The sequence below is a fragment of the Pipra filicauda genome, unplaced genomic scaffold, assembly GCF_003945595.2.
Source record: "Pipra filicauda isolate LSUMZ 115617 unplaced genomic scaffold, ASM394559v2 scaffold40_size4127951_pilon, whole genome shotgun sequence".
In the NCBI taxonomy this organism is placed as follows: Eukaryota; Metazoa; Chordata; class Aves; order Passeriformes; family Pipridae; genus Pipra; species Pipra filicauda.
In genome coordinates this window covers 2879643-2904824 of record NW_024104543.1, presented here as the reverse complement: position 1 = coordinate 2904824, position 25182 = coordinate 2879643, and the positions used below count along the sequence as shown (strand labels likewise).

At 34.4% G+C, this 25182-nt stretch overlaps 2 protein-coding genes across 3 annotated transcripts in view; one reads left to right on the top strand and one right to left on the bottom strand.

Moving 5' to 3' along the window:
- LRRN3 (leucine rich repeat neuronal 3) overlaps positions 1-20968 on the bottom strand; it is a 34244-nt gene extending 13276 nt beyond the window's left edge. Inside the window, exon 1 of the mRNA XM_027721218.2 lies at positions 20411-20968. The gene's annotated coding sequence lies outside the window, so the exon portion shown is untranslated. The remainder of the gene's footprint in view (positions 1-20410) is intronic.
- The window catches only part of IMMP2L (inner mitochondrial membrane peptidase subunit 2), a 417256-nt gene that overhangs the window by 181838 nt on the left and 210236 nt on the right, over positions 1-25182 (top strand). The gene's annotated exons all lie outside the window — the stretch shown is intronic.

Below are 25182 nucleotides of genomic sequence, written 5' to 3'. Positions count from 1 at the left end.
TTAGGGCAGAATCAGTTTGTATGAGGAAAATGATAATAAATTTTCTGAAAGTAAACTAGGGTTACTTCCTCTGTAAACAGTTTTAGATTTGTTGACAACAGACAATAGTTGTTAGTTATTTGTACAAATATTAAGTACAAATATTAAGCAATATATCATTTACAGGTAGATGAGGAGTAGTTATATATATTGAGTAAACCTGGAGTTTTTTCTCTCCATGCATGTGCATCGTAATTCTAGGAAAATATGTCAGCTACGAAGGGCCATATGAAGATCAATTGCTGGTGCTCTTCATTGAATTAATAAACATTTCTCTCCAGTTAACTAGGAGTATGTATGGAAACTAACTGGAACTAATTGGAAATACATACTTTCATGTATGGAAAATAAGTAGGAGTATGTATAGAAAAAATATAGCAGGCAAATCTAGTGGAAGAATACTTTGTGTCCTATGTAAATACTTTCAAAGCATTTGAAGAAAATAAGATCTCTGGATACATACTGAAGTTGGTGAGTCTGGTTTTTCTTACATCATCCATGCAATTTGCAGTATTTAAGACTATATATGTTTCTATAGTTCAGAGAAGAAAAGTACACATGTACCATTGAAGAGTTTAAAGCAGAGGACACACTCTGGTATTTGGAAGAGCTAATTTACTTAACTGGTCCTTCCTCAGCTAGTATGTTAAAACCAGGCAGACAGAGTCCCAGTAGCGCTTGATTGGCCACCTCAGAAAAGAGACTGAGATGACAAGGTGTTCCTCTAAAGATGTAAATAGGTCCCCCTTCTTGCAGTAGTGCATAATAGGTAGTGCAGATACTTTTGGAGGCAATTCTGTTGATGGCGTTAGCTGATGCAGTACACAAACCAATACCAATAAAAGTGAATTGAGGGTTGATTTGGTTAACCATAATTTAAACAGGCAAATGAAGATAATTTAGCTTTGGTGCGTGACTTGGTTTTGCCAGTTCTTATAAATGTGAACTGAATATATAGTTCAAGTTCTCTTATAGTATAATTATCCTTCCTTCAGGCAATACTTGTCACCTTGTTCAATATTATAATGATAGAAGTTATAAACCACCTGTCTGTCTCCTTGCAAATGACTCTGTGTCCTCTGTTAATGAGCATGAAATGTCACCTTAAGTTGCTTTAACATTCCTAATACAAAGAAAACAAAGCATGGAAAGCATTTGAAGTCCAAAATCCATACCAGTTTCTAAGTTTGTGTAAGTACGCTTTGAATAATCCTTATTATGGTATCCTGTTGTATGTGGGAAATGCAAATTTTGAAAGTAAATCCAGATTTGGAAAACGGAGTACAGAACACTGTGATTGTTCTAACTCTTGTGTTTTCAAACCCTGACTGATCAGGTTCAGTTGTAGAGAATGACTAGAATGTATTTTGAAATTCAAATTTTTAATCTTCTGTGCCATCCAGTAATTTTAGATTGGTTAGAGATTAAGATTATTCTGGGATTAAATGAATAGGCAAAGCATCACATGTGAAGGCTGAGAGCTTAAAAAGTCCTGAAAACATTTCCTTGAAGGTGATAGAATGCTCCTTTCTCTTGATATTCATGAGAGATAATGTTAGCCACATCCAGGGAATATGAAGCAGCATTTGAAAGTTATAGAAGTAATGAGTAGAAACTTGAGCAGTTATGAGGTGAAATAGCTTTGTTTGGCAGTCCTTCAGGATCAGGCTTTTAGGACTTGCATTTTAAGCAGAAAGGAAATACCCTAAAGGCCGTAAAAATGTTTGGCTTGAAAATTGGGCTTTAGTTTCATTATAATTCCCATTTTACTGTTAAAAATTAGAATTGAATGTTAATTGATGTTGCAAATAAATTTGCTGTTTAGTTGCCTCTTTTTCTACAAATAATTATTCTTCAAGGAGCAATTTTAAACACATTTTAAACATTTTTATTTAGCTAATAGAAACCTATTTTGGAACAAAATACTGAAGATTTAATGAGATGAGTTCTCTCTATGATCAGGATGTCTTGATCCCTTTGGACACAGAAAACCAATATTCACCTGCTTAATGTTTTAATGAAAGACGGAATTTCTACTGCAGGTGGAGACATGGATATTTATTTACAAAAACCTATCGTTACCTTGAAAGAAGTAAAAGTGGAAGACTGCAGTTAAATATTGACAATGATAAAGCAACACTTGGCATTCCTTTGAAAATTGTCATGTGGTGATCTGAACCGGTTCATAAAGGTTTCACAAGAGGCTGAGCAGGTTGCATTATTACTTGCTTGGTCTATCAGCAAACCCTTTCTTTTGTCGAGGGATGTTCTGCTTTGAAATAGATTATTGTTTGTTGAGTTATCAAAACATTTGAATGTTTCCTCAGAAGGATTATGTATCCTTTTCCTTATCATGATGAAATAATAATCAAATAAATAAGATTATACCAAGGGTTTTGGATATAGGTGATGCTCAATGTTAGCGAATCAAAAGGGTAAATATTAACTGTGTTTAGGTGATAAGTATTCAGTTGTGTTTTTTTTTTTAGGCTGAATAATCTCATTTTAATACTGTGTGCCTACCAAACTAATAACCTAGGAAATGTTAAAGTGAAGAAGTCTTGATAAGTTTCATTTTTCCTCTTTCTGGTTTTCCAAGCTATTTTCAGGGTTTTGAATCTTTCAAGAATTGCTATTAGACCTCCCATGTGTGTCAAAGAAGTAAGAGTTCCGTTCTGTTAAAGCAAAAACGCTCCTATTAATGCCCTCAAATACTTCTTCCTTATATATGGACTCAATTTCTAGAACTGTTAAGAAGAGAGAGGAAACATTTCTCACCTCTGACCTTGTAGTAGAACATAAAAGGAACTTGCAACCCACTATTTTTGGTGAATGGGAAGGTTTGTTTTGATTTATTTTACTTTACTGTATAAATAAAATAGTAGATTGTAAACAAATGTGATCCTTGAAATCCAATGGAAAGATAAATCAGCACATTCTAGTGAAAAAAAAAATCTTTCTGGTTCATTTGCTTAATTGTGAAATAGCATATTTTTCAAGCTGTTATTAAGGTTTGAAATGATTAGCCTTGATTAGTTTGGTAATTAGTTTAGGCAGATTGTTTTGGAACAGCCTCATTCCTATCTTACTGCTATTGAGTCTTGTTACAAAAGTCGCTCTCAATGAATTTTTGACCATGGTTTTAATCACTCTCTCTTTTAAAAATAACAATAGCTAAGCAGCATGAAACAGAATTTGTTTCACTGGGAAAAAAATCCTTAATTCCAGAGGCTATGCATTCTAGTTTGATATTTTAATATTTAGAAGTGTTAGATTTCTGTTCTGCATGTTACAGAAATAATTTTGCAGGGTTACAAATGCAGGCAGTTATCTAGGTCAGTCAGGCAACATACTTCTAAGCAACAGTTGTTGTAACAGTCTTTATTATATATCCTTTTTTTTTAATGTTCAAAATGATTAGCATGAGATTTCAGTGACTTCTGTCTGATGTGACAATATTCATTGGGGCACTTACACTCGCTGCAATACCACATCTTCATAAAGCAGACCTTGTCAGTAGAGTTAAAAATAAAATTGGTGAGACTGGCCACAGGAAAGGAGGATACAGATAGACTATTCTGCAGTATGGACATGTGTCAGAATTGAGCTAAGGTTAATTGTAGTCTCATTTAATTTTGCAACTGGAAAATATTAGGAATACTTATTGACTGGACATCAACTTAAGGCAGCTCCATGCATGTCTCCCAGCCTTGCACATCCTGATTTTGGGGGAAGCTGCTAAGTAGCATTCATAGTCTTCCTACCAGTCAGCTTCAGAGTTTAAAAGAAATATATTTGGTAAGAAAGCTGGTCAAATTCTGCATCATGACTATGATTTTCTTTAGTATTTTTATTTTTTAAAATTTGGTCATCTCAGTTGCACCTTACCTTTATAAAACAGTTGTAGAATTATAAGAGATTTCTTAACTACCTCCTTGATAGCTAGTATTCTGAGCACAATTTAAGATGATAACATAATAAGTGTTGATTTGTTCTGAAGGGAATAGGCGCAAACAGTTTTTGTCTGCTAGAGGCAGATGGAAAAGAGTAAGATGAGGGCAAAGAAAATGGTTGGGGTTTTTTTCCTATTTTGCCATGCTCTTGGTTACAATCTTTGGAAGTTAACTGAGTTGGAAGTAAAACTGAATTGGTGTTAACTTAATTCTACTTCTGCTCTACTCAGTGAATTCCAGCACTTCTCAGAAAAAAAAAAATTAAATGAATTGATTTGTCCTTTGAGGGCTTTTTTTTTCTGCTCAGACTAAGGCTATCTGTCTAATGGCTGTTTGGGGATCTGTGTGGTAAGAATTAGACTTCTCAATCCTTTAGGCCTAAAAGATGAATGAAGCCAGCGATTACCATGCCATCAACCTGCTACAAGAGCTCCACTTTTATCCCACATAATCTGAAAGCTCTCAAATTCTAGGCTAAGCTCCATGTCTCCTTGGGTTATCAATGTTTCCTGCTTTCTCCAGTGGGCTGTCACATGTATTAGAGTTCATTTACCAGTTCTGCATTACAGTAGTTAACTGCATGTTCTTTTTAACAGTTTTTCTTTTTCCCCTCTTTTTTTTTTTAATTTAATTTAACCACTTTGAAAAAACACAATAATTCATATTTGTTGTTTTATATTCCAAGTTTACTGTTTACTTTGTGTAATACTTCCTGTTGGAGCTACTTTCAAAGTGAATGACTCACTTTTCATAAACTGTTGCTTAGACTCTTTGTTTCCAAGTCAGAATTTGCTTTACAGCTGAACAATTTCAAGAAATAGACTGAGAATTCATTTTGCACAGCTTTTTGTGGGAATAGAGATTTATTCCTACAAAAAAAATTTGACAAGAAAAAAAAAAAGATGCAAATATGATTCAGAATGTCTGGATTCTGACTGCAATGCAACTTTTGCAAAAATTTTTTGCAATTTTTTCAGTTTTTATATTCCTATGTTATAGATATAGGTTCTAAATATACTAGAAATACTTCTAGAAATACTTGTAAGCTATTTTTTGAATTCTTATATGCAAGGAATTTGAACAGAGTGATCCAGTGCACAGTGGGTTTTTTTTTGCTGAGAGATGCTTTTTATGCCACTTAATAAAGTCCATTAATTCCTGGGGGCTCAATTGTGTCTGGTTAGGCATAGATTATATAGAGAGTTGTGTAGTGATGAGCTTTATTTTTTAAGATAACCACATGGACATAGACTGCCTCTGGAGCTTAAACTTGTACAGTCACAAAAAGCTTATCATTCTAAGATAACCACGTTGACCTACAATGCCTCTGGCTGTAGAAATGATGGATTTGAGGACAGGAACTTCAAACTTCATTAATGGTATGAAAAGCAAAAATCATCACAAGCCACTCTTTTCCATAAATGCAACGAGATTTCTGACTGCTCCTTCTTCTCTGCCTTCTGCCAGAGATCTAGTCGACAATCAGGTCAAATTTGCATCAGTTTGTTTCTATTTTTTAAAAAAAAATGAATTTTTATTAAATCAAAGCATATCATAATAGAGAACCTACAGTTTAAGAGACCAGAATGTGAAGTTTCATTGATAAGATGAGAAAAGTATTGTGCAGACAAATCATCTGGAGGGTTCATTATGCACACCAAATTGCTACTCTCTCATTTTGAAACAACAAGTCTATGGCCTTGACATTTAATCAGAGCAAGAATGGCGTTTATTGAATCTCATATTCAGTAAGTCACCAATTAAGGTGACAATTATTAAGGCCAGTAAACTGCAAAATACTTGTTATTTTTAAACATATTTTTCTTTTATTACTTTATTTGCTTGTGCTTTTCCTTGAAGATATGTTTGGGGACTTTAACCACAAAGTGGTTAAAAAATGTCTTTTAAAAATTTTTTTAATTAAAAAATTTTTCTCCTTTATCGTATATATTTCATATATTTATTTTATCTGTTTCTCTATCTAGATCAATACAAGACAAACCACATTCAAGATTTTGTTTAAAAATAAAAGGAATGATTTTTAGACTCATGTATTTATGCCATTAATAGCCAGTATTGGCTTCTATTGAAAATACACTTATAACAAATATTGTTTATATAAGAACTAAAGTAACATATGGAGAGCTAGCACTGACTGGAGTGGTTACGTACAGATGGATTGTACAACATGCAACCTCTGTGCTGTGGAGTGACTTTGCATATTTGTACCAAGTGTGTCTAAGTGTAATAAAATTGTTATAAATTCTCATGAGTTGTTGAAAGACTGAATGCACTAAACTAATCTGAATATTTCTTGGTAGAAATTAAATTTTATCTAGTATTTGCTTGTCATAGAGGTGTAGATTACAGTTTATTGGTATTTACATCCTTGATAATTGTTTTGCATCTCACTATAAAGAACTAGGTTGAATACTTGCATAAGATATTAGAATTGCCATTAAGCAAATGATTCCTAATTAATGTTTTGCCTCTTTATGCTATGCAAAACAAATTTTCCCCAATTAATTTACAATTGATTACTCTATATTGTGTCCCAAGGGAATGCAAAAAACGTCTGTTTCTGTTTCCTGCTATTCTGTTTCTGTAGTTTGATTAAACTAAGCATCAAAAGCATCCAAAGGGAAGCATACGCTCTTAGCAGTAATGTCTGAGGCACTTTTAGTTTGAATACTTCCCAAAGCCTAAATAGAGAATTAGCCTGTATTAGTTTACCTTCCCAATCCCAGAAGTTCCTATGCTGCCAGACCTGTTCAAAACTTCTAACGTGTTCAGCACTTGTACATGTGCTCATTTTGCTTGTCAGTCTAATAGCATAATTTACAGTTTTAGCTACATGCTAAAATCCCCATCCTTGATAACTATAGAAAAAAATGTAACTCGGCTTGTTTTCTTCTGCTAAGCTGTTCCTCAGCTTTTGTATTCTTTCCTAAGAATAATGGTGATATAGAAGAAATCAGCAGAGACAAGTAAATCAGGCAGAGCAGCATTTACTGGTTAGCGGTTATGAAAATAGCTACCAGGAAGAATATTCAAACATACAAATGCTCATTTAAATCCAAAGACTTTTTAATTTTTTTTTTTATTCTGTTTCAAGTACAAATTTAGAAATATATTTATTATCTTAATGGCACAATCATGTATTTGGAATGAGGTGTCAGGATGTAACCGAGTATTTTCCTCTATTCTATTCAAAAACATTTCCATGTAGAAAAAAAATTACTGGAAGATGGGAAAAAAAAGCTTAAGATTCCTACCTTGACCTTTAGACCATAAATTACAAGCCCTGGCTTGGTTCCTGTGCTGAAGGCTTGGATAAAGGTCTGTCTCAAGGACCTGAGCTGTGCGTCTTAGCTGGACATAGAGGCTCCCTTTCAGGCTTCAAAAGCAAAAGAATGACAGAGTTTTCTGTCATTGATGTTCATTGATGGCTAACTTCAGTTGGCTCCCTTTTTAGCATTCCGATTATTTTGTGATACTATTGCAAGACATCTCATAAATTATATAGGGCCTAGGCATGTAAGAAAGAGTTCATTTTGGGGAGGGAGAGCAGACAATTAATGAGTAACTGGTAACTGTGGAATGTTTTAATTCTTACTTTGAACTAAACCTTAACCTTTAACAGATGAATTGTAGATCTACATAATGAGTATCATAGAATCATAGAATAGTTTGTGTTGAAAGGGACCTTAAAGATCATCTGTTTCCAACAACTTCACCGTAGGCAGTGACACCTTCCACTAGACTGTGTTGCTCAGGGCCCTGTTGTGCTTTGGAAGGTGATATCCTCTACATCATTAAAGAAGTTTTGAAAGTTTACTTGTTTGTTATAGACATCTAAAAGAACTGTAATAAGAAAAGAGAATGCAGAAACCAACTGTCAGGTTGGGCAGAGCATACATTTTTCTCCATACAGCTCTTAATCTTTGTTTTTAATTTGCATATAAGCAATAAAGAAAATGAGATTGCAAAATATATACAACTACTCTTTCTTTAATATGCTTTCTTAAAACTTTGAGAAAATACATGTACATGCTGTGACACGTAGTTCCCAATTCTCTGTGGTGCTGAGAGATTCTGATAGAAGTGCACAGTATTATTCTTTTACAGGCTGCTCTGTACCTCAGAAATAAACTGAGTAACATGTGGCAGTCACTATGGTAACCAGTTTTTGCATTTTGCAGAAAAAGTCCAAGAATAAAATGCATGTAAATTGGCAGTGTGGAAAACAGTATCACATACAGTCTCATATTCTCAATTTGTTCTTTATGGTTTTTCTCTAGAGTATTTACATAACAATGAATTATATCTACTTCATCTTTTACCTTGAATGTCTCATACACTTCTATTTTGCATGGCTCAGGAAGGCATTTAAGCATTCAGCTGCTAAGCTTAAACTGGTTTTTGCCCTGTCAAACTGTCTAGATTTACTGTCAATAATATATAGCTGTGGTTGTGCATTATGTTTGCTGAGTGTGATTATCAGGACATGTAAGCAGAAATTAAATTGAATTTTAAAATTTGTCCTTTGCACTTAAATATGATTTCCTGTATTGGTCAAATTCCATTAAGCATCTATCTTGAATATGAGTGTCTGAGTTAAAAGCCAGCAGGCATTTAGAAAGACAAGATTTTGTTGTTCTCATAGGAGTCCCATTGAGGGCCGGAACAGGAGTTCTTATTAAGGTAAACCTTTTTGTAATTGTTTTAGAAAATGTTTGGTAATAAATTGTGCAAGTTGCTGCATAATGAGAAGTGCATCCTTGTTACAAGAAGAAATCATTTTATAATGTATCATTAGCATTTTGATTTAAGTTCCATTCAAATACTTAACCCCAGTGAATGCCAACAAGAATACTTTGGCAAATGTAATGATCATAGATAAGAAATAGTCTATACTACTACATAGGTATTATTTTGGTGAAATTCTTCTTCTAAAACTTCTTTATCCTTCATACTTTGCAGTTTAGAGTATGCCTCTACTTTTTCCATAAACATTTTTCTTTAAAAAATTTAAAAAATTACAGTTTTTACTCATGCTAAAGAATAGAAATGCAAACTGTCCACACAGGATGGTTCTAATATGAGAAAAATACTTTAAGGGCCTTCCTAACCCTCCCTTTAAACTTAGTAAATCTCATGACAATGAGTTTATGCACATGCGGAAATAAGAACTAAAAGGACTTTCTTATGTTATCCACTGATAACATTAAGGCTGAAATTTAGTGCTGCAGCTTATTTCTGCTCTGCTTTACACTCCAAGGCTTCAGCAAGGTTACTTATAGTATTATAGTGTGGTTCTAGTTTGTCATCCTTTGCACATTGCTGTCTTTTTTCAAAGATTAGGACTAAAAATGATGTTCATTTAATCATCTGTAAAAGAGTACTCTAAATTTTAGGGAACTCTAATTGACTAGTTTGTGTTTCTTAAATTACTCTGGTAGAAGTAATTACTGGATGAATCTTGATATTAGAAATAAATATGAGAAACTCAGCACAAATGATAACTTCAAACTGATAAGTTTTCTCAGCACAATCACTTCTCATGAAACTCATTGCAGGATTATAACATATAAAGTGTGAAACAGTTTATATATATTCACTACACGAAATAAAATACCACTCTAAGAGGTGAAAGCCAAAATTTAATGCTTAATATGAAGTGGTTACTATGCTTATTCTGATTCATGTTTACTAGCACTGTATTTTCAAAACTGTATATAAAACTGTAGTATATTCAGTACCAGATCTACAGAAAACACTGAATACCTGGCTGAGCAGAAATACACAGATTACAAATTGAGATGGTAATGTTTCAGGGAATGGTTCTTCTCTCTTACTAGAAAACAGTTACTTTCTGTTATCTGAATAAATACAGTGTGTTATTTTAAAATTTTTAAACAAGCTAGTAGGACATTTAAACCATTTTTACTATCCTGCTAGAATGTAATCCAATTATCCTTCTCTTGGTAGGTAACAGCAAAACAAATATTCCCTCGTGACCAAATGGAGTTTTATTTCCTTTAGCAGTCTAGCAGACTGCCTTTTCAGAATTTTCAGCTCCATACAACTAGCTCAGACACAGACTGAACAGTGCCCTTCACCTCCAGTAACATCTGATGCAGTCATACCAAGACATCTAAGCAGACTCTGATGACAGTGGTGCTGTAGATCTTTACCCAAGGCAATGGTGGCAAAGGGGCAAGCCTTTCTACTGAAAGGATCATAGCATCATGGGACAGTCAAATTGGAAGGGACTCAGGAACTCTCTAGTCCAACTTTCCACTCAAAGCAAAGTCTGTTATGTCAAACTAGCTCATGGAAGGTAAAAATCAAACTCAAGGGTTTTTTACTATTTCGTATGCAGGATTTATTAATCTTGTCTTTTTACCATTCTAGAGATCATGGTGGATTCAATACTACTTTGACATGCCAGACAAAATTTATTTTAAGCAATGCTAATGAAAATTTACTTTTTATGGAATTGATAATTTCCTCAGCCATGAATATTGATTACTTTTTATTGTTTCTATTAAAATATCTGCATTGCAATTAATGATGGACTAGATGACTTCCACAGAATTTACTCAGGCTTTTTGAAAGTTTGGCTAACCTCTACATGGATGATTAAATAGCAGTATAGTGGATTTATGTCACAACTTTTGTGTGCCTGCCAGTGAATAGTTGTAGATGGATAGTCTACAATCTCAACATAACTATTATCATTTCCCTGCCACATTTTTGTCAGGCATGTATGGTGTGTGTTTATATAAACTTTTTATCAACTTTTCTTAATTTTTTAATGTTTTCTATGGATATTTGTTATTGCTAGGGCTGACATAATGACATACCAACACAACATATTGTTTGAAGAACTGATATATAAATCAATTTTAAAACAAAGTAAAGATGGCTTTTAATCCACATTCACATAAGATAAATGGAGGGTTTTTTGCTTCTTTCTGTGAACTTTTGGTAAACCTCAGAGGCTGTCAGAACAATGATGAAGGATAACACTTGAAAAACAGAAAGTATTTCACTATGAGAACAGAAGGCCAAGACCTCAAAATATGCCAACTCCAAGTATGTGGATCTGTATCCTTTACTTGAACTGAAAAGGACGGGGATCCTAAATGTATGTAATAATTTGGACAATGTATGGGTAATTTACATTTCAGCATTTAAATCTTTGAAATTGTATGTAATTTTACTTATCTATTCTGGTTATAGTTTACTGTCAAGTGATACCTGCTAAAGACAATATTTAAATGACTAGTAAAGGCACCTGTATCTGCACTGCCTAGAGTAGCCTCTGAAGGCAGTGGGAGAACTGGCAATCATCAAATTTAAAATGAAAAATTTATTTGAAGGGGGCTCTTCTACGTAAGTACATAAATATAAATTGGCTTCCACTTTCGGAACTCCTAGCCAAACACATAGTTTCAAGAGAATGCATTCTATTGTATCTAAATCAATACTTTTTCAATGAAATTACACATTAATTGGTGGACCTTATAAATAATGGAATACATTATAGAATAGCTTCTAAATGTAATAGGGAACAGGAGTAATAATAGGTATAAAACTTAGAAATTATACTAAATCATAGAAACCTATAAGAATAAATACTAAAATTTCTGTCATTAAAATGGAGCAACAAATAATCTAGCACTACTGCAATTAAGAATGAAAATGTCTTTAGTATCCTTTAATGAAGACATTAAAGTTTGCCAATTTCTTTCAAAGAAAATTTAAAAAAAAATTAGTAGGAAATATTTTATTTCTCTCCACATCAAAGACATCTAGGCTAGTACCGTGAAAGCAGAGGTCAAAATATCTAAATTAATTATGTTTTTTGGTTGGTTCATTTGGTTTTTGTTTGGTTTCTTGTGTTTTTGTTTTTGTTTTGTTTTTTTTTTTTTTTTTTTTTTTTTTTTTTGTGTGTGTGTGTGTTTGTTTTTTGGTTTTGCTTTGTTTTTCCTTTTTGTTTTGATTTTGGAATTTGTTTGGGGTTCACCCCCCCATTTCCATGTTATTCCCCTGACAACAATGATCAGGAACAGAACTCTTCAGACATACTGACTCTGTCTGGTAAATGGAGCATTTTTTAAGAATAGCAAAACTGATGTTAGACATCTTTTTGATAGGCTGGAGAGAATGGATTTCTGCATCAAACATGAAGATCTGAGTGTCAGAGGATCACAGTAGTTTGTTTTATTTTTCAAGAGCTGTAACATTAATGGACAAGAGAAAGGTATATGGGTCTAGACTAGAACTGGAGAAAATAGGACACAAAACATAAATTTGTGAGTTCACTGTTATGACTAAAGTGTAAAAAGCCAAAGTTTTATAGTAAGCCTCTCCTCTGAATATTTGGGAGAATTAAGACAAATTTTTACTACTGCTAATGACAGGAATACATCTTTGATGTCTAGGCTTTTTGGACAAATCTTTTCGCTTTCCTTATTCATTTATCAATAAACACACAAAAGAGTAAATTTAGTTGGGTTTTTTATTTATTGATTAGTTTTTCCTAAGTGGATTAATTATAGTAACTCTTAAGAGCAATATACACATAATCTATTTACTCACACGTGATAAAATGGCAATGTAAACACTGTTGTCCTTCATGGAAAAATGTTTACTACAGACAAGTGAAATAGAAATAGGAGGAAAAAGTTACAGTGAGAACCATGTGTTTCCATTTTGAAAAATAGATTTAGAGACTATGAGTTATATTTCAAGGTAAGGTGTATATTAAATATTGAAGAGGCTTGCTTCTCGTCATCAAGGTTGGTGATATGCTATTATTGATACTGAATATTAGTCTTTCCTCATACAGATAAACCAGAATGATTGGTATAATTCCCAAATGATTGGTATAATTCTACTTAATTAAACTCTATTTGACCAGAAGTTGAAAACTAGGTTTGTTTCCAGTGTGCCTCAGACTGTAGTTCTTGAAAAACAACTTAGCCAACTTTTCTAGGCAATATGGACTGTGATTTTAAGTCTTTTGTAAGTGTCTAGGTAGATTTCCTATCATTGGAAATTCTGTTTTCAGAAAGTCTTGAATCTCCATTTAGATGCTGGACCGTAACATGTATAATAATTTGGATTATTCTTAACAAGGAAAAAAGTTGTCAAGGAGTTATTTTTGTCTTTTCTTTATGGCATGAGTGGAAATGAACCAGCATCATGAATTATGTGTTTCTAGATAGAAAAATGATGAAAATACCAAAAAGCAGAGAGAAAAAACATTTACAAATCCTTTCTGCTTCTGTTGACGTCAATGTGAATTTGGCCATTTACCACAAATGGAAGTAAAATCACACTCAAAGGACTAACTGTGAAATGTTTCTGAATTGTTCAGAAATGTGGAAATATTAATGGTAATAGTTTAATTTATTTGTTTTCAACTGATATTTATCTTATAGTTACTTTTACACAGAAATTTGTTAAAACAAGGTAAAGTGGAAACAAACACAATTAGCAAAAAATCACGAAGGAATAAAAGATAACAATTTCAGTGAGGCTCCCACAATGGTTTTGATCCAGTCTGGTTGAACATGTCAGAAATCACCAGCAATACACACTATCATGAGCTTTAGAGATACAAGAGAAGGCAATTTATGTTTTAGAATCTTTGGCAAAATTATAGATCTTGTGTGATTTGTACTTGATCAGATTTTATTTTATTTATATCTAAAAGTTATTTTAATACACTTTTTTTTTTATTGTAGTTAGCAGTAACAGAATGTGTTTTATAAAATGGAAGTGAACCAGCTACAGAATGAAAACTGGTATTTGGTTTTTATTATTCTTTAGAGGCATGGAAACATCTGTACTAGTGTGAACAGAAATGCATTGTCTCTCCTGACTGCTACTGAAATGGAGCAGTGATGAGGATGTGGTCCAAGTGTACTAGGACTTGTTCTGAACCATGGGTTCTTCGTAGCAAGTTTAGGTTTAAACCCAAACTGTTTCATCAATAACCCTACTGAAATATAGAGGTAAATAATTTGCATTAAAATGACTCTGTGCACTAATATCCCAGGTGATTACTTCCTATCAGAGTGAGTGTAGTGTTTGAGTAATGTGTGTCCCAATATGCAAATCATCAAGTGAAAAATATAGGAATAGTTCTGTGCAGTTCCTCAGATTGACTGGTTCTTCTTTCTGCCCAGGAAAGATAGAGTTCAGCGGTTTGGCTGATACTTTTGAAGGACAAAGTACTTTCTTTTCCTTATGTGTTTTTGGAGCTTAGAGTTTGGAGTCTAACCGTGGAGTAGCATGCTGAATATCCTTTTTGTCTCTTACTGCACAGTAAAAATGAAATGACTGAAAATATGTTTGTCTGGCACAATATTGATGCCTGGATAATCTATATCAAAGCAACATTCAGAAGAGTATGTCACCTAAATTATACATGCTGGATGAAATTGCTATTCAGACAAACATTTCTAGCTTAATAGATCATTATATTTGCAATTGCCTCATTTTGTCTTCTCTTACCTCATAAGGATACCTCTATAAACTGGTATAATGATCATTAATCATTCCATTTCTCTCAAGTACTGTTGAGTTGTAGCCCTTTATTTGGGCTTACCAGCAACTAACTGGTCAAACAAATTAAAATGAAGTAAGTAGTTAAATTACTGTATTCTAAGAGTGTCACTGAAATAGCGGCTGTACAGTCTCAGCTGTCTTTTTTGAAAGTTAACATGGTGTGTCTTGTGTAAGAAGACATATATCTTCAAAATGGTGTCACAGACTGAATATATCTAGGGTGATCTTTTAGTGTTATGCTTAAAGGATAACTAAGTAATTCTGTTTTGTTATAAAGTGATATTAAATAGGAGTTGTGCAGATAATGTCCCTCAAGCTACAGTGGTAATGAAGCACTACTTGACTGTAATTTTATTTTTCATACTGAAAGGCTTTTTTTATTTGTTTAGAATTTGATAACAGAAAATATTGTACTTCATAAATTGATTGTATTGTTTCAGAAACACGCTTTCGCAGTGCTGAGCGAGGAAGAATTTTTACAGCACTGCCTGATTTCTGTATGGGGCACATAAAAGAGAGCATTTTAGTATTGTGCAGTGGGTTTGGAGCTGTTGTTACACAGAAAAGAGGCTTTTCTGGAAGGCTCAGCTCCCATGTAAGCCTTGGCCTGGGTGAGTTCTCCTGCCTCTCTGCTCCTTCTGTGGCATAGAACACAGAGATGGCTGATGTGGGGAGCTCAGCAGGTAATTTTGCACTTTGGTGGAAACACTGCACTGCACTGTACTGCACTTTGGTGAATTAACTCACTGTTAAGTGTCATCTGCAGAAACTGCTGATGCTTCACATGATTTCTAGAGAAAGCTGCTTACCAGAGGGGAGAGGAAGTTCATTGACTTGAGAGAACTTGGCAACAGGAATGAGCTTGGGGTGAAGAAACAAATGTCTCTCTCTAGTCTTTCTATTTACAGCTACTATGACACTTGCTAAAATCTTTGAGAAAAGTTTCTATTTTCACATAAAAAATATTCCTGACAGGATGAAATATTTTATTAGGTCTTTAGGTACAGAATAAATCACATAAATATGATATAAATAGTGACTATATATCTCTGTTTTCAGCAGAGATGTGCTACTATTCTAAAAGAGAAGACATTTGTGTTTATCCTTGTTCAGGGAACTAGTTCCATATTTCCACTTATTTAAATGCCTCCCAAATCAGGGATATATTTCTCATGCAATCTCAAATAAGGATGACTTTTTGTTTTAACACCATGATGACAAATGTAACCAATGTGGTTACCTTTAACCTCTCAAGACCACACTAGAAGAGGCCTAGTAATGTCTGACTATTGTGTTGCCTTTGTAAAGACTATTTGGAGAGTCATCTTCTCTCATCCAGGATGATGGTATAACAGAATGCTATAGGATAGAATACTACAATGATTTTTAAAACACCTCAATGCACAACTTTGCTCTTTGTTGTTTGTTCTATTATCCCATGTTTATTCTGGTTTATTATTCTGTAATTTATGCAGTAGATGATTTCTGAAATGGTCTAATCCCTAGACAGAGAATTGTATAAAAAATATTTTTCTTTTTTTTTTTTTTCATACTGATATTTGGATTTCCAGGGATTTTTGGTACAGCTAAACTTAAGAATTTTACCTTTTTTATACCAAATGTTATAGAGACTTCAAAGTATTTCCTGGCAGACTGGTTGCTATTTGCATAACAAGAAACCTCTAGTAAAAGACTCTTGGGGTAATACTAATAATCAGTAGACATTTTAAAAAAATATTCCCTGTAGCATTTTATCCAGCTTTGCAGTGTTTACCTCTAAATACAGATGCTTATGCAGGAAGGAGAACTGCTAAATGATTTCTTTTGTGCCAATGTTGTCAAAAAGCATTTCCCAGTTTGACTGACTCTGTGGGAGTTGAGAGCAGAAGAGAGGCAAAAATTCTTTTCTGCTCTAATACAGAGGTCAGTAGAGTTAAACTATCATTAAATTTGGGGTAGATATTTTAATGAATTCCAGAAATTCGGCAACTGAATAGAAATAATGGGAATAGAGATCTTATTTTCTTTGAATTAGAGTGTTGCTACTTGTGGCCAAGATGAAAGAGGGAGAGTTGTATTGAGATAAATCTTTTGTTAAAAAGAAATATTTCTAAATGAAGGATAATTGTTTCAAGGATATACTGTATAAATTTGTGTTTATAGAATTAATAGTTCCCTTCATTTTAATGTCTGCAGTTGTTTTTGCTTTGCAGAAAACCAGTAACAGGTTTGGGAGTGCTAGGGGTGAGAGCATGTCTGTAGCTTGTATTATAGTTAATTGATTATACAGCACTATCTTCCATGTATAAATAATAGGAAATCCTATTGGGAGAGGGTAATTGGATCAAGGAAATTTGTGAAAATAATTTCTATTTTGCCCTCATGGAAATGTTCTTTCTCACCAGGTGTCACATTCAGCTGTTCCACAAAGAAACCAAAGTGGAATTATGTTACTGACATCCATGTTGGATATAAACTTTTATCACTTCAGGTCAGCTGAGGATATCAATTTATTGTGGAAACATTGATGAAATAATTTATAGATTTTATGTATAATACTGAAGGTCATACAGTTTGTTTAAATAAGTTCTTTATGAACTATGCCATTTCCCAACAACAGCTTTTAACAGTTTGTGGACTAGTCAGTTGAATAAGTAAAAGGTACAGTAACTCCTTTTTACAGTTACATTACAGTTGTAATGAGAAGTATTGATTTTTCTCTTAATACTAATGTGTTTAATGACCTTTCTAATGACATCTGTCACTACTGTTTCTTCTCAAATTCTACTGGCATTTTCCTTTCAGTAAAGGATTTTAATTCCTTGTTGTGGTATTAGAATGAGAATTAATATTCTTTTAAAAGTACTATGAAGGCTTGTAGAAGGCTTTTTCTGTTAAAAAAAAATTTTACAAGCTGTCTGAATTTTGATCTTCAGAAAAACTTTAGAAATTATCCATTCTTTGGTCTTCAGAAAATAGTTCCTTGAGCGCTACATGTGAAATTAGTTTTTCATTGTCAGTTTTTGCTACTTGATATTAATTAGAGCTTGTGGAATTTGACATGGAAGGGTTTGTTAAGATAGTTTCTGAAAATATCTCTCTCAAGAGTTTTGTTTTCCTTTAACTTTCAACGGTACTAACTGAAGAAAGGATATATCAATTAACTAAAATGTTGATGTACCTATAGTGCAAAAAGGTTTCGTTTTTCTCTGTGGTGACTTTTCTTTCAGAAGTTAGATGGAGCTTGTCTTGAAAAACTCTTTGCTTTCTACCACTTTTTTCTGTTGTTTTGATGCTCTAAAACTTAGCTATTAAATGCCAGCTTACCTTTAGTTAGAGTGATTGTCGCTAAGCAGCAAAGCTCTTGGGTTGCTTGTAGAATAATTACTAATATAATAAAGGTTAGAGGTGAGAGTCAAAGCAAGTGGCTCCAACACTGCTAAATGGTTTGCTGTCACTTGCAAACACTTAAGTTTGCTCCCTAGTGTAAAGGGACAAGTGATCACAAGTGATTTGCAGGACTTGAGTATTTTCATAAGCTGCTCAATCTTGATCGATTAGCAAAGATTATACACAATATTTTTGATCTGCAATACACGTTAGCAACATTGCCTAGTTGATCTGGTATAATTGTGGTGCAAAAATCAAATACTCCCCCACTTCAGGGTACTCCAAACAGGCATGCTCTGATGTCATGCTCAGAGCTGCCACCCTGAGAGGCGGGACTTTGGGGGTTACCATAACAACATCAGCCAGTCGTTGTCTGACACTACAACATTATTACAGGAGCTTTGAGGGAGTATTAAGCAAAATACAGTCACTATACATTTTAAGAATGTCTTTGCTATGTCCTGAGACACTGCATCTACAGCATATTTTCTCTGTACATGTATGATTGAAATGGCCACATTTTTCTGAAACTCTTTGGCATATCTATGTAATATTTTAAAGTAACACACTAGAGTATATGTGGCAAAACCCAGTATGTATTAGTGTAAAATTACTCATATTTACTTATTTTTTACATTTAAAATGAGTAAGGATAAAGATTCAGAAAAGCTGAGCAGGTACCATGGTGTGTAGAAAAAGTTTCCTCTGAGTAGTCCTTTGCACATAGCATGAAGAGATCAGAATCAGGTTTTCTCTATATATTGTATAGCACATTCTGTAAAAATGCAATCCAGGAGCTTGAAATTCATGTTTTAACAACTAAAATGCACATGTAACGTGAATGAAACTGGGATACTTAATTAGACCAGAGATAGTGTTTCATATGAAATAAGCCAGCTTGCTTTAAACAGATTCCATAGACCAATCTGAAATAGAAGAAGCAAGCTTGCCAATAGCAGGAGCTAATGCTTCCATACCTTTCATTTTGTACTCTGAAAAGAAAACCTCTTCTTAAGCTCATTCATTTTCCAGAGGGAATGTCGAATGCTGTGGCACATTGTCAGAGCTGCTTTATTGTCACCATTTACAAAGGTCACCTGAATTAATTGACTTCTTACCAAACATATTGTTAAGCTACCCATCGCCTGACATTTTTGGAAAGGTGGCAGACTTAAAGCTAGTGGACTATCTGTTGATGGTTGTTTCACAATGTTAGTTTCTCAAAACACAGTAACTCTAAAATTACAAGCAGATAATTGCTTTGCTGCAAAGGAAGAAATTCTTTATGATGTTTTCCAGACTGTACAGGAGTGAGGGGGCTGAGGGGAGAAAAAGAGGTGGGAGAAATACTCTATATACTGAGGTAGTTTTAGTACAGATATAGTGCTCTAAAAAGCAAACAAAAGCATACAGGAAGATGCAGGCTGTATTTTTTCACTTTGAAGCATGCATTAGATAGCTAACCTGTCTTTTTTTATGGTGTAAAGTAATATATCTCTCTTTCACTGATGCATGAATCTCAGATCCATGCTGATGGACTTTACTGAATGTGTTTTTTATCTGAAGGGATACTAAGGTACTCTTATACTTCATGAAAGAAATGACATACACACGCATAAAAACATTAGGCAACAGTAGTGCTACCATGAAATTTTATGTTGATTAAATTGGCTAAATAGAAAATCACTGATTTTTTTTCTAGCCCCCTGTATTTGCTTCCTCCTCTATGCCCCTGTGTTTGGTTCTCTTTCTCAACAGCAGTGCTGGGCAAAAACTCCAGCTAGACATGTGAAAACAAAGACATGGAAAGCAAAGACAAATAATTCTGAGCCTTTCTATACTACACCAGGCACTGCTTTTGTACTGATGCATCTGAACAGTGTTCTTAACGTGTAAATATACTTTAGAGGCACCCTGCTGAGATCCTGTTAATTACCAAAGAAGATTAGAACTCTTCTGCTTAATGTGATCCTTTTTACCTTACGGTCTGTTCCAGCTGCATCAGTAATCAGACATTCACACTGTCCCTTCTGACTGGAAAGGGGATGTTTTCAAGCGAAGTCATTTGCCACAATCCTTAAGATGTAGCCTGGCAGAAATTCAATAACTGTTTGTGATATGCTCATTCAGCCTCACTCCTCAGTGGTTTTTAGGTCCTGACATAAACAGCATTTCCCTTAATTCTAGCACTGAAGAGAAGAAAGGAGGCTGTCCTGTGTCTTGTTTTATTTATTTCAAGCTAACAAATGCACTAATCTGATACTACTGCAATTATATTTAGATTATCTCTGACACAGAAAGCAAATTGCATTTGCATTTCTGTTCAGAAATTAAAATGTGAAAATATGCTAATAAAATAACTTTACAAAAAGAAGAAAGAAGAAAGAGTCCACAAGTTAAGATAAAAGTCAGGGTAAAATTGAAAATAAAGAGAAACTTACCCTATAATAGGAATAGTTTCAGAGCTGGAGGAGTTCTTGCATCTCAGTAATTTGGAATCCTTAGTTCAGGTAGCCACATACTTGTATTAATGCCAGAGTCTGAATAGATGTGCATACATGTATGTATGGGTGTGAATCGCTGTCTAGCGGTCTATATAATACAAAGATATATCTATTGATATCCTACAAAATGAGAGACACTCAGTGCTGCCAGCTGAGATGCCTTGCCTTTGCCAGAGCGCTGTTGCTGCCTGGCTCTCTGAGGCTCGCAATCCAGTGGAGAGAGAAAGTGTGTGGGGGAAGAGAAATGCTCGCTAGCTGCTCTTATTTCTCCTTGTTTCCGTGGTGGTTAGTGGTGCATCGTTCAGCCGCTCGATTGTCACACTGACATGGTGCTGCCTGTCAGCGGTCATTAATAACTGAGTCCCTTCCCCTCCCCAGAGAGGAGCCGATGCTCCACCGTGCCCAGATGCCGCGTAATACGCGCGGCTGCGCCAGCCGGGATGGCCGTGGGAAGCTGTCTGAGACGTGACACTGCTGCTTCGGATACGAATACACGAAACCAGCCTGTGCACGCTTCCAGATATCTCTTCCGATTAGTGGGAGCTACAGGGCATGCTTTGTGTTTGTACAGAACAGATTGGGAGGTCCAAATTTCCTCCTCCCCCCCCCCCCCCCCCCCCCGTTTTTTTTTTCTTTTTTTTTTTTTTTTTTTTTTTAATGGTGTTATCTGTACTCAGAACAACTTATTAGAGATCACTGAAGTTCTGCAAAGGCTGCCATAGTTCAGAAGACACTGTATGTTGAAACCACTCAGGAAAAATATGCTGTGCTTCACTGCCAGTTTTGGTGCTTTCTTTAAGCGTAAGACAGGAAAAGATTTTACAGACTGCACCCTTTCAAAAATTTGTCAAATATTACGTTTTGCTGCCTGTATTTATGAGTAGAAAGTAAGAGCAATAATACATCTTCCTGAGGAATAAAAATTCAGAACAAACTGAGAAAAGAGTTGGTTAAATAAAGTCAGTTACTTTCAGTCTCTGTCCACTTGAGTCTCTCTTTTATGGCCATCCAATAATATAAACAATAGGCTGCACAGATTTGTTCTTCCCTTTCTTCCTTCTTACTCTCTTTATGCCACGCTCTTTGGTGAAGAATTCATTTTTTCCCCATTTTCTGTGTCCATGAACAAAGAGTATACAAACTATGACGGTTTTAAAAATTGTAAAATAATTTGTGATTATCATCATCCCTTCTTCCAGATATACAAAACAATAAATGAGACAGATATTGTTAGGAAAAGGTTTAGATTTTTTTAATTATAAATACTATTTATATAAACGAAACTACTTTATAATAGAAGATGAACAATAATGAAGAACAAAGAATTGGTTATCAACAGGTCAAAAAAAAGAAAATGTTGGATCTCTTGAGTGAATTCAGTCCCACAGCCCTGACCGAGGCAGGCCACCCTCTAGTGGACTGAAGTGAGATGTGGTTCTCATTTCACACTCATCTACTTTGAAGAAAGGCTTACAGTTCTGTCTATTAATAATAAGAAAAATTTGTGAAGATTAGCAAATGGTGTAAATTAGAGTACTTTTTGCAACAGCAATAGCAACAGAATTCTATTATAGTATGGTTGCTATTTTATGAATACTACATTTCATCTTGATTTACTTTGAACCTGAGACCTTGGGGCTGCATTGTTTTCCGTTTTATTCTGTAAGAAAATTATTTTACTCTTCATAAAAACACTTATTATGGAAAGCGAATTAAATTAATGTCAACTTCCTGAATAAATTTCAGGTTGTTATAACTGATTAGAGCAAAACCACTTATATTAGACTCACTGGTATTTACACTGTTTCTGTAATAAAGCAGCATTTTCCTTCTGCCACAAATTTTGAAATACTGCATTTAAACTAAGTACAGTGAACAAAGGTTTAATTTTTTTTAAAGATGTGTGCCATTCATTTTTCACTCATACAACTGAGTAGGACTGCATGACAATTGAAATAACAGCATTTAAGTGACAGGTGTGTGCAAATATGTGAGCTACTCTAGATGAGGGTAAGTAGCCAAGTGGCCCTTTGATATTCTCCCAGTCTCTTATTATGGGCATTCCATTTTTTTCTAATGTGAGTTAAAGATTTATAAGAAAAAATTGGGGCTAACCCACCTTTCAGGTCTTCTTGCCTTAGTTTGGGATAGGGAACCCCTCAAGTCAGAAACATGTCATGTCACCTTTCTGTAGCCTCAGGGCTCATTGGTGAAACCTTGTTTCTCCTTTGCTCCCACAAAACGGGGCCTCTGTTAGTATGTAATGTTCACCACCATGAGCTGCAAATACAACCCACCGTAAACTTCCCAAAGTGAACCTATGATCTTTCCCTGCTGCACAACCTAATGTCCCTTGTTGGATGGGATAATGCTCAGGATGTGTTAAGTGAGCACAACCCAAAGCCAGAAAAGTAAGACTTCTTGCCATGCTATCCCCCACAAGAAAAATGGTAATCCTTCGTGATCTCAACCATGTCCTACCTATCCCGCCAAAAGGTAGGACATTATCCCACCTGTGCTACAGGTGGGATAATGGTTGGAGTAAGAGAAAAGAAAATTTCCAAAATTTTAGGAAAAGTTGAAAATACAAAAGTGTTCTGTTAAAGCCAAATAAATACCATTTCTCTTAGCCAGTGGAGAAACAGAAGATCTGGGGGAAAGGGAATAGGTGGGGACTAGCATTGCCCTTACATGAAAGCTTTCTTGGGTTTTGCCCCTAACTGCCTCACGTACTCACTGTCATTCATTCAAAATCTGGCTTTCTAATTAACGTGAGAATCATGCAAAAACATATTCAATGATTTGACATGTGAAATTAAGATTACAGAAGTGCTTCATTTTGGTTGATTGGTATGGACTGTGTAATTAGAGGGCTAGATAATTAAGTCAGCTAAAGTATACTTGCATGAAGAAAGTCAGTTCTTATGATAGACTATATACACAAAGTGCCTCCTTGATAGGCATACATTTACATATTAGTTAAAATGTTATTATATGATAATAAAGTTATGTTTCATACAAAAAAGTGAAATAATTGAATTTTGTAATTTAGGTAATGCAAAAGAGTAATTTTTTTTCCAAACTGTCTGCAGGAGAAAAGTATCTATTCTAACCAATACAATTATGATTATTAAAGTTCATTAAACTATTTTCCTGCTGATTTCACTATGGTGCTTGGTGGTTTTAAAATAGCAATGTAATCTATTTTATCAGACTCATATATATATAGCTTAATAGGTTACGGGATATAAAAAAATTCTCTCAGACTGATAGAGAGATGATGAAATTAATGTAGACTAACTCCTGCAATTTATTTAACATGCATTTTATCTGATTACTGACTGCACGTGAAATAAACTAATTAATTAGTTGTTTGTAATGGACATTAAACACTGCATAAAAACCTTAGTTATTAAAATACAGTGGTTCTGTGTTTGCATTTTTCTCAAAATTTGAAGAGGATTTCAAAACTTATCGCCTTTTTTCTTTACATAGAAAGGTGGAGCATCCTTGGGCCTTAATATCACAGAATATGCTGAGTTGGAAGGGACCCACAAGGATCATTGAGTCCAACTCTTAGCCCTGCACAGGACCATACCCAAGAGTTACACCATGTGCCTGAGAGTATCATCCAAATGCTTCTTGAACTCTGTCAGGCTTGATGCTGTGACCTGTAGGCTTGTTGTGGTTCAGGGTATTAACTGTGACCATTTCTAGTGTTTTTAGTCTCTGAGACCACAGCTGCATTTAGAATGCAGCAAGTGTAATTAAGGACTGTAATAAATACTATGCAGTTAAAATAAAAAACCCACAACTATTTGGTTTAAATTCTTAGATGACACACTTTATGTCGGAAATTGGCAATTAAGAAATTTAAGTGTGTATCCAAACAGATTATTCCCATGTGTAAAAGAAACAACACTTTTTGAGTAGCTTTATCACTACACGTGTCCCTATTCTGGTTTCTGTGGCACCATGCCTACAAGAAGGAGGGTTCAGTGGTGGCTTTTCTCACTTTCTTCTTGTATCCCTTAGCGTAAAAAAAGACATGAGCTGGTATTTGTTTGACAGATTAATTCTCACCAGTTCTGCAAAGCACACCCTTAGTGTATCTTCCATGTGGGATGTGAGGAGGTATTCCTTTCTGAGTGAAGGTCCAGGATTGCTAAGATTCAAAGAAATCTGCTTTTTGGTGTCATCAGTTAACTTATTAATTAATTTATTAATAATAGCCAGTTATCATTGTGTGATTTGCCTGGAAGAGAGAAAAAAGAGCCATCACTTCATGTAACCCCATTCTGCCAGCATTTTCAGTGCAATGTCATCAATCTGACATGGTCATGCACATTTTTAGATATTATGGCCAGACTATTGACATTTTCCTATAAGGGTTATGCTTCAATACAGACAAGGAGTAATTTTTATTAATTTGTATCCCTCCAAAATTGAATCATTTTTCAATGATAAGCAAAAGCGACATTTCTAGCTCATTTTTTGTCTTTTTTGAAGATGAAAGGCTTGTTGCCAACAATGAATTCAAATTTCTACAGTTGTCTTCATAATGGAAAGTGTTATGCTCAGATTATTTAACCTGCTACCAAGTTTCTTTTATCAGATCTAAGAGTTAGTGTTGATAAGATAGCATAGTTTCCTAAAGCAGAGCAAAATAAATCTAAGCCATGAATCTGTAAAGAATGTCACATAAGGAA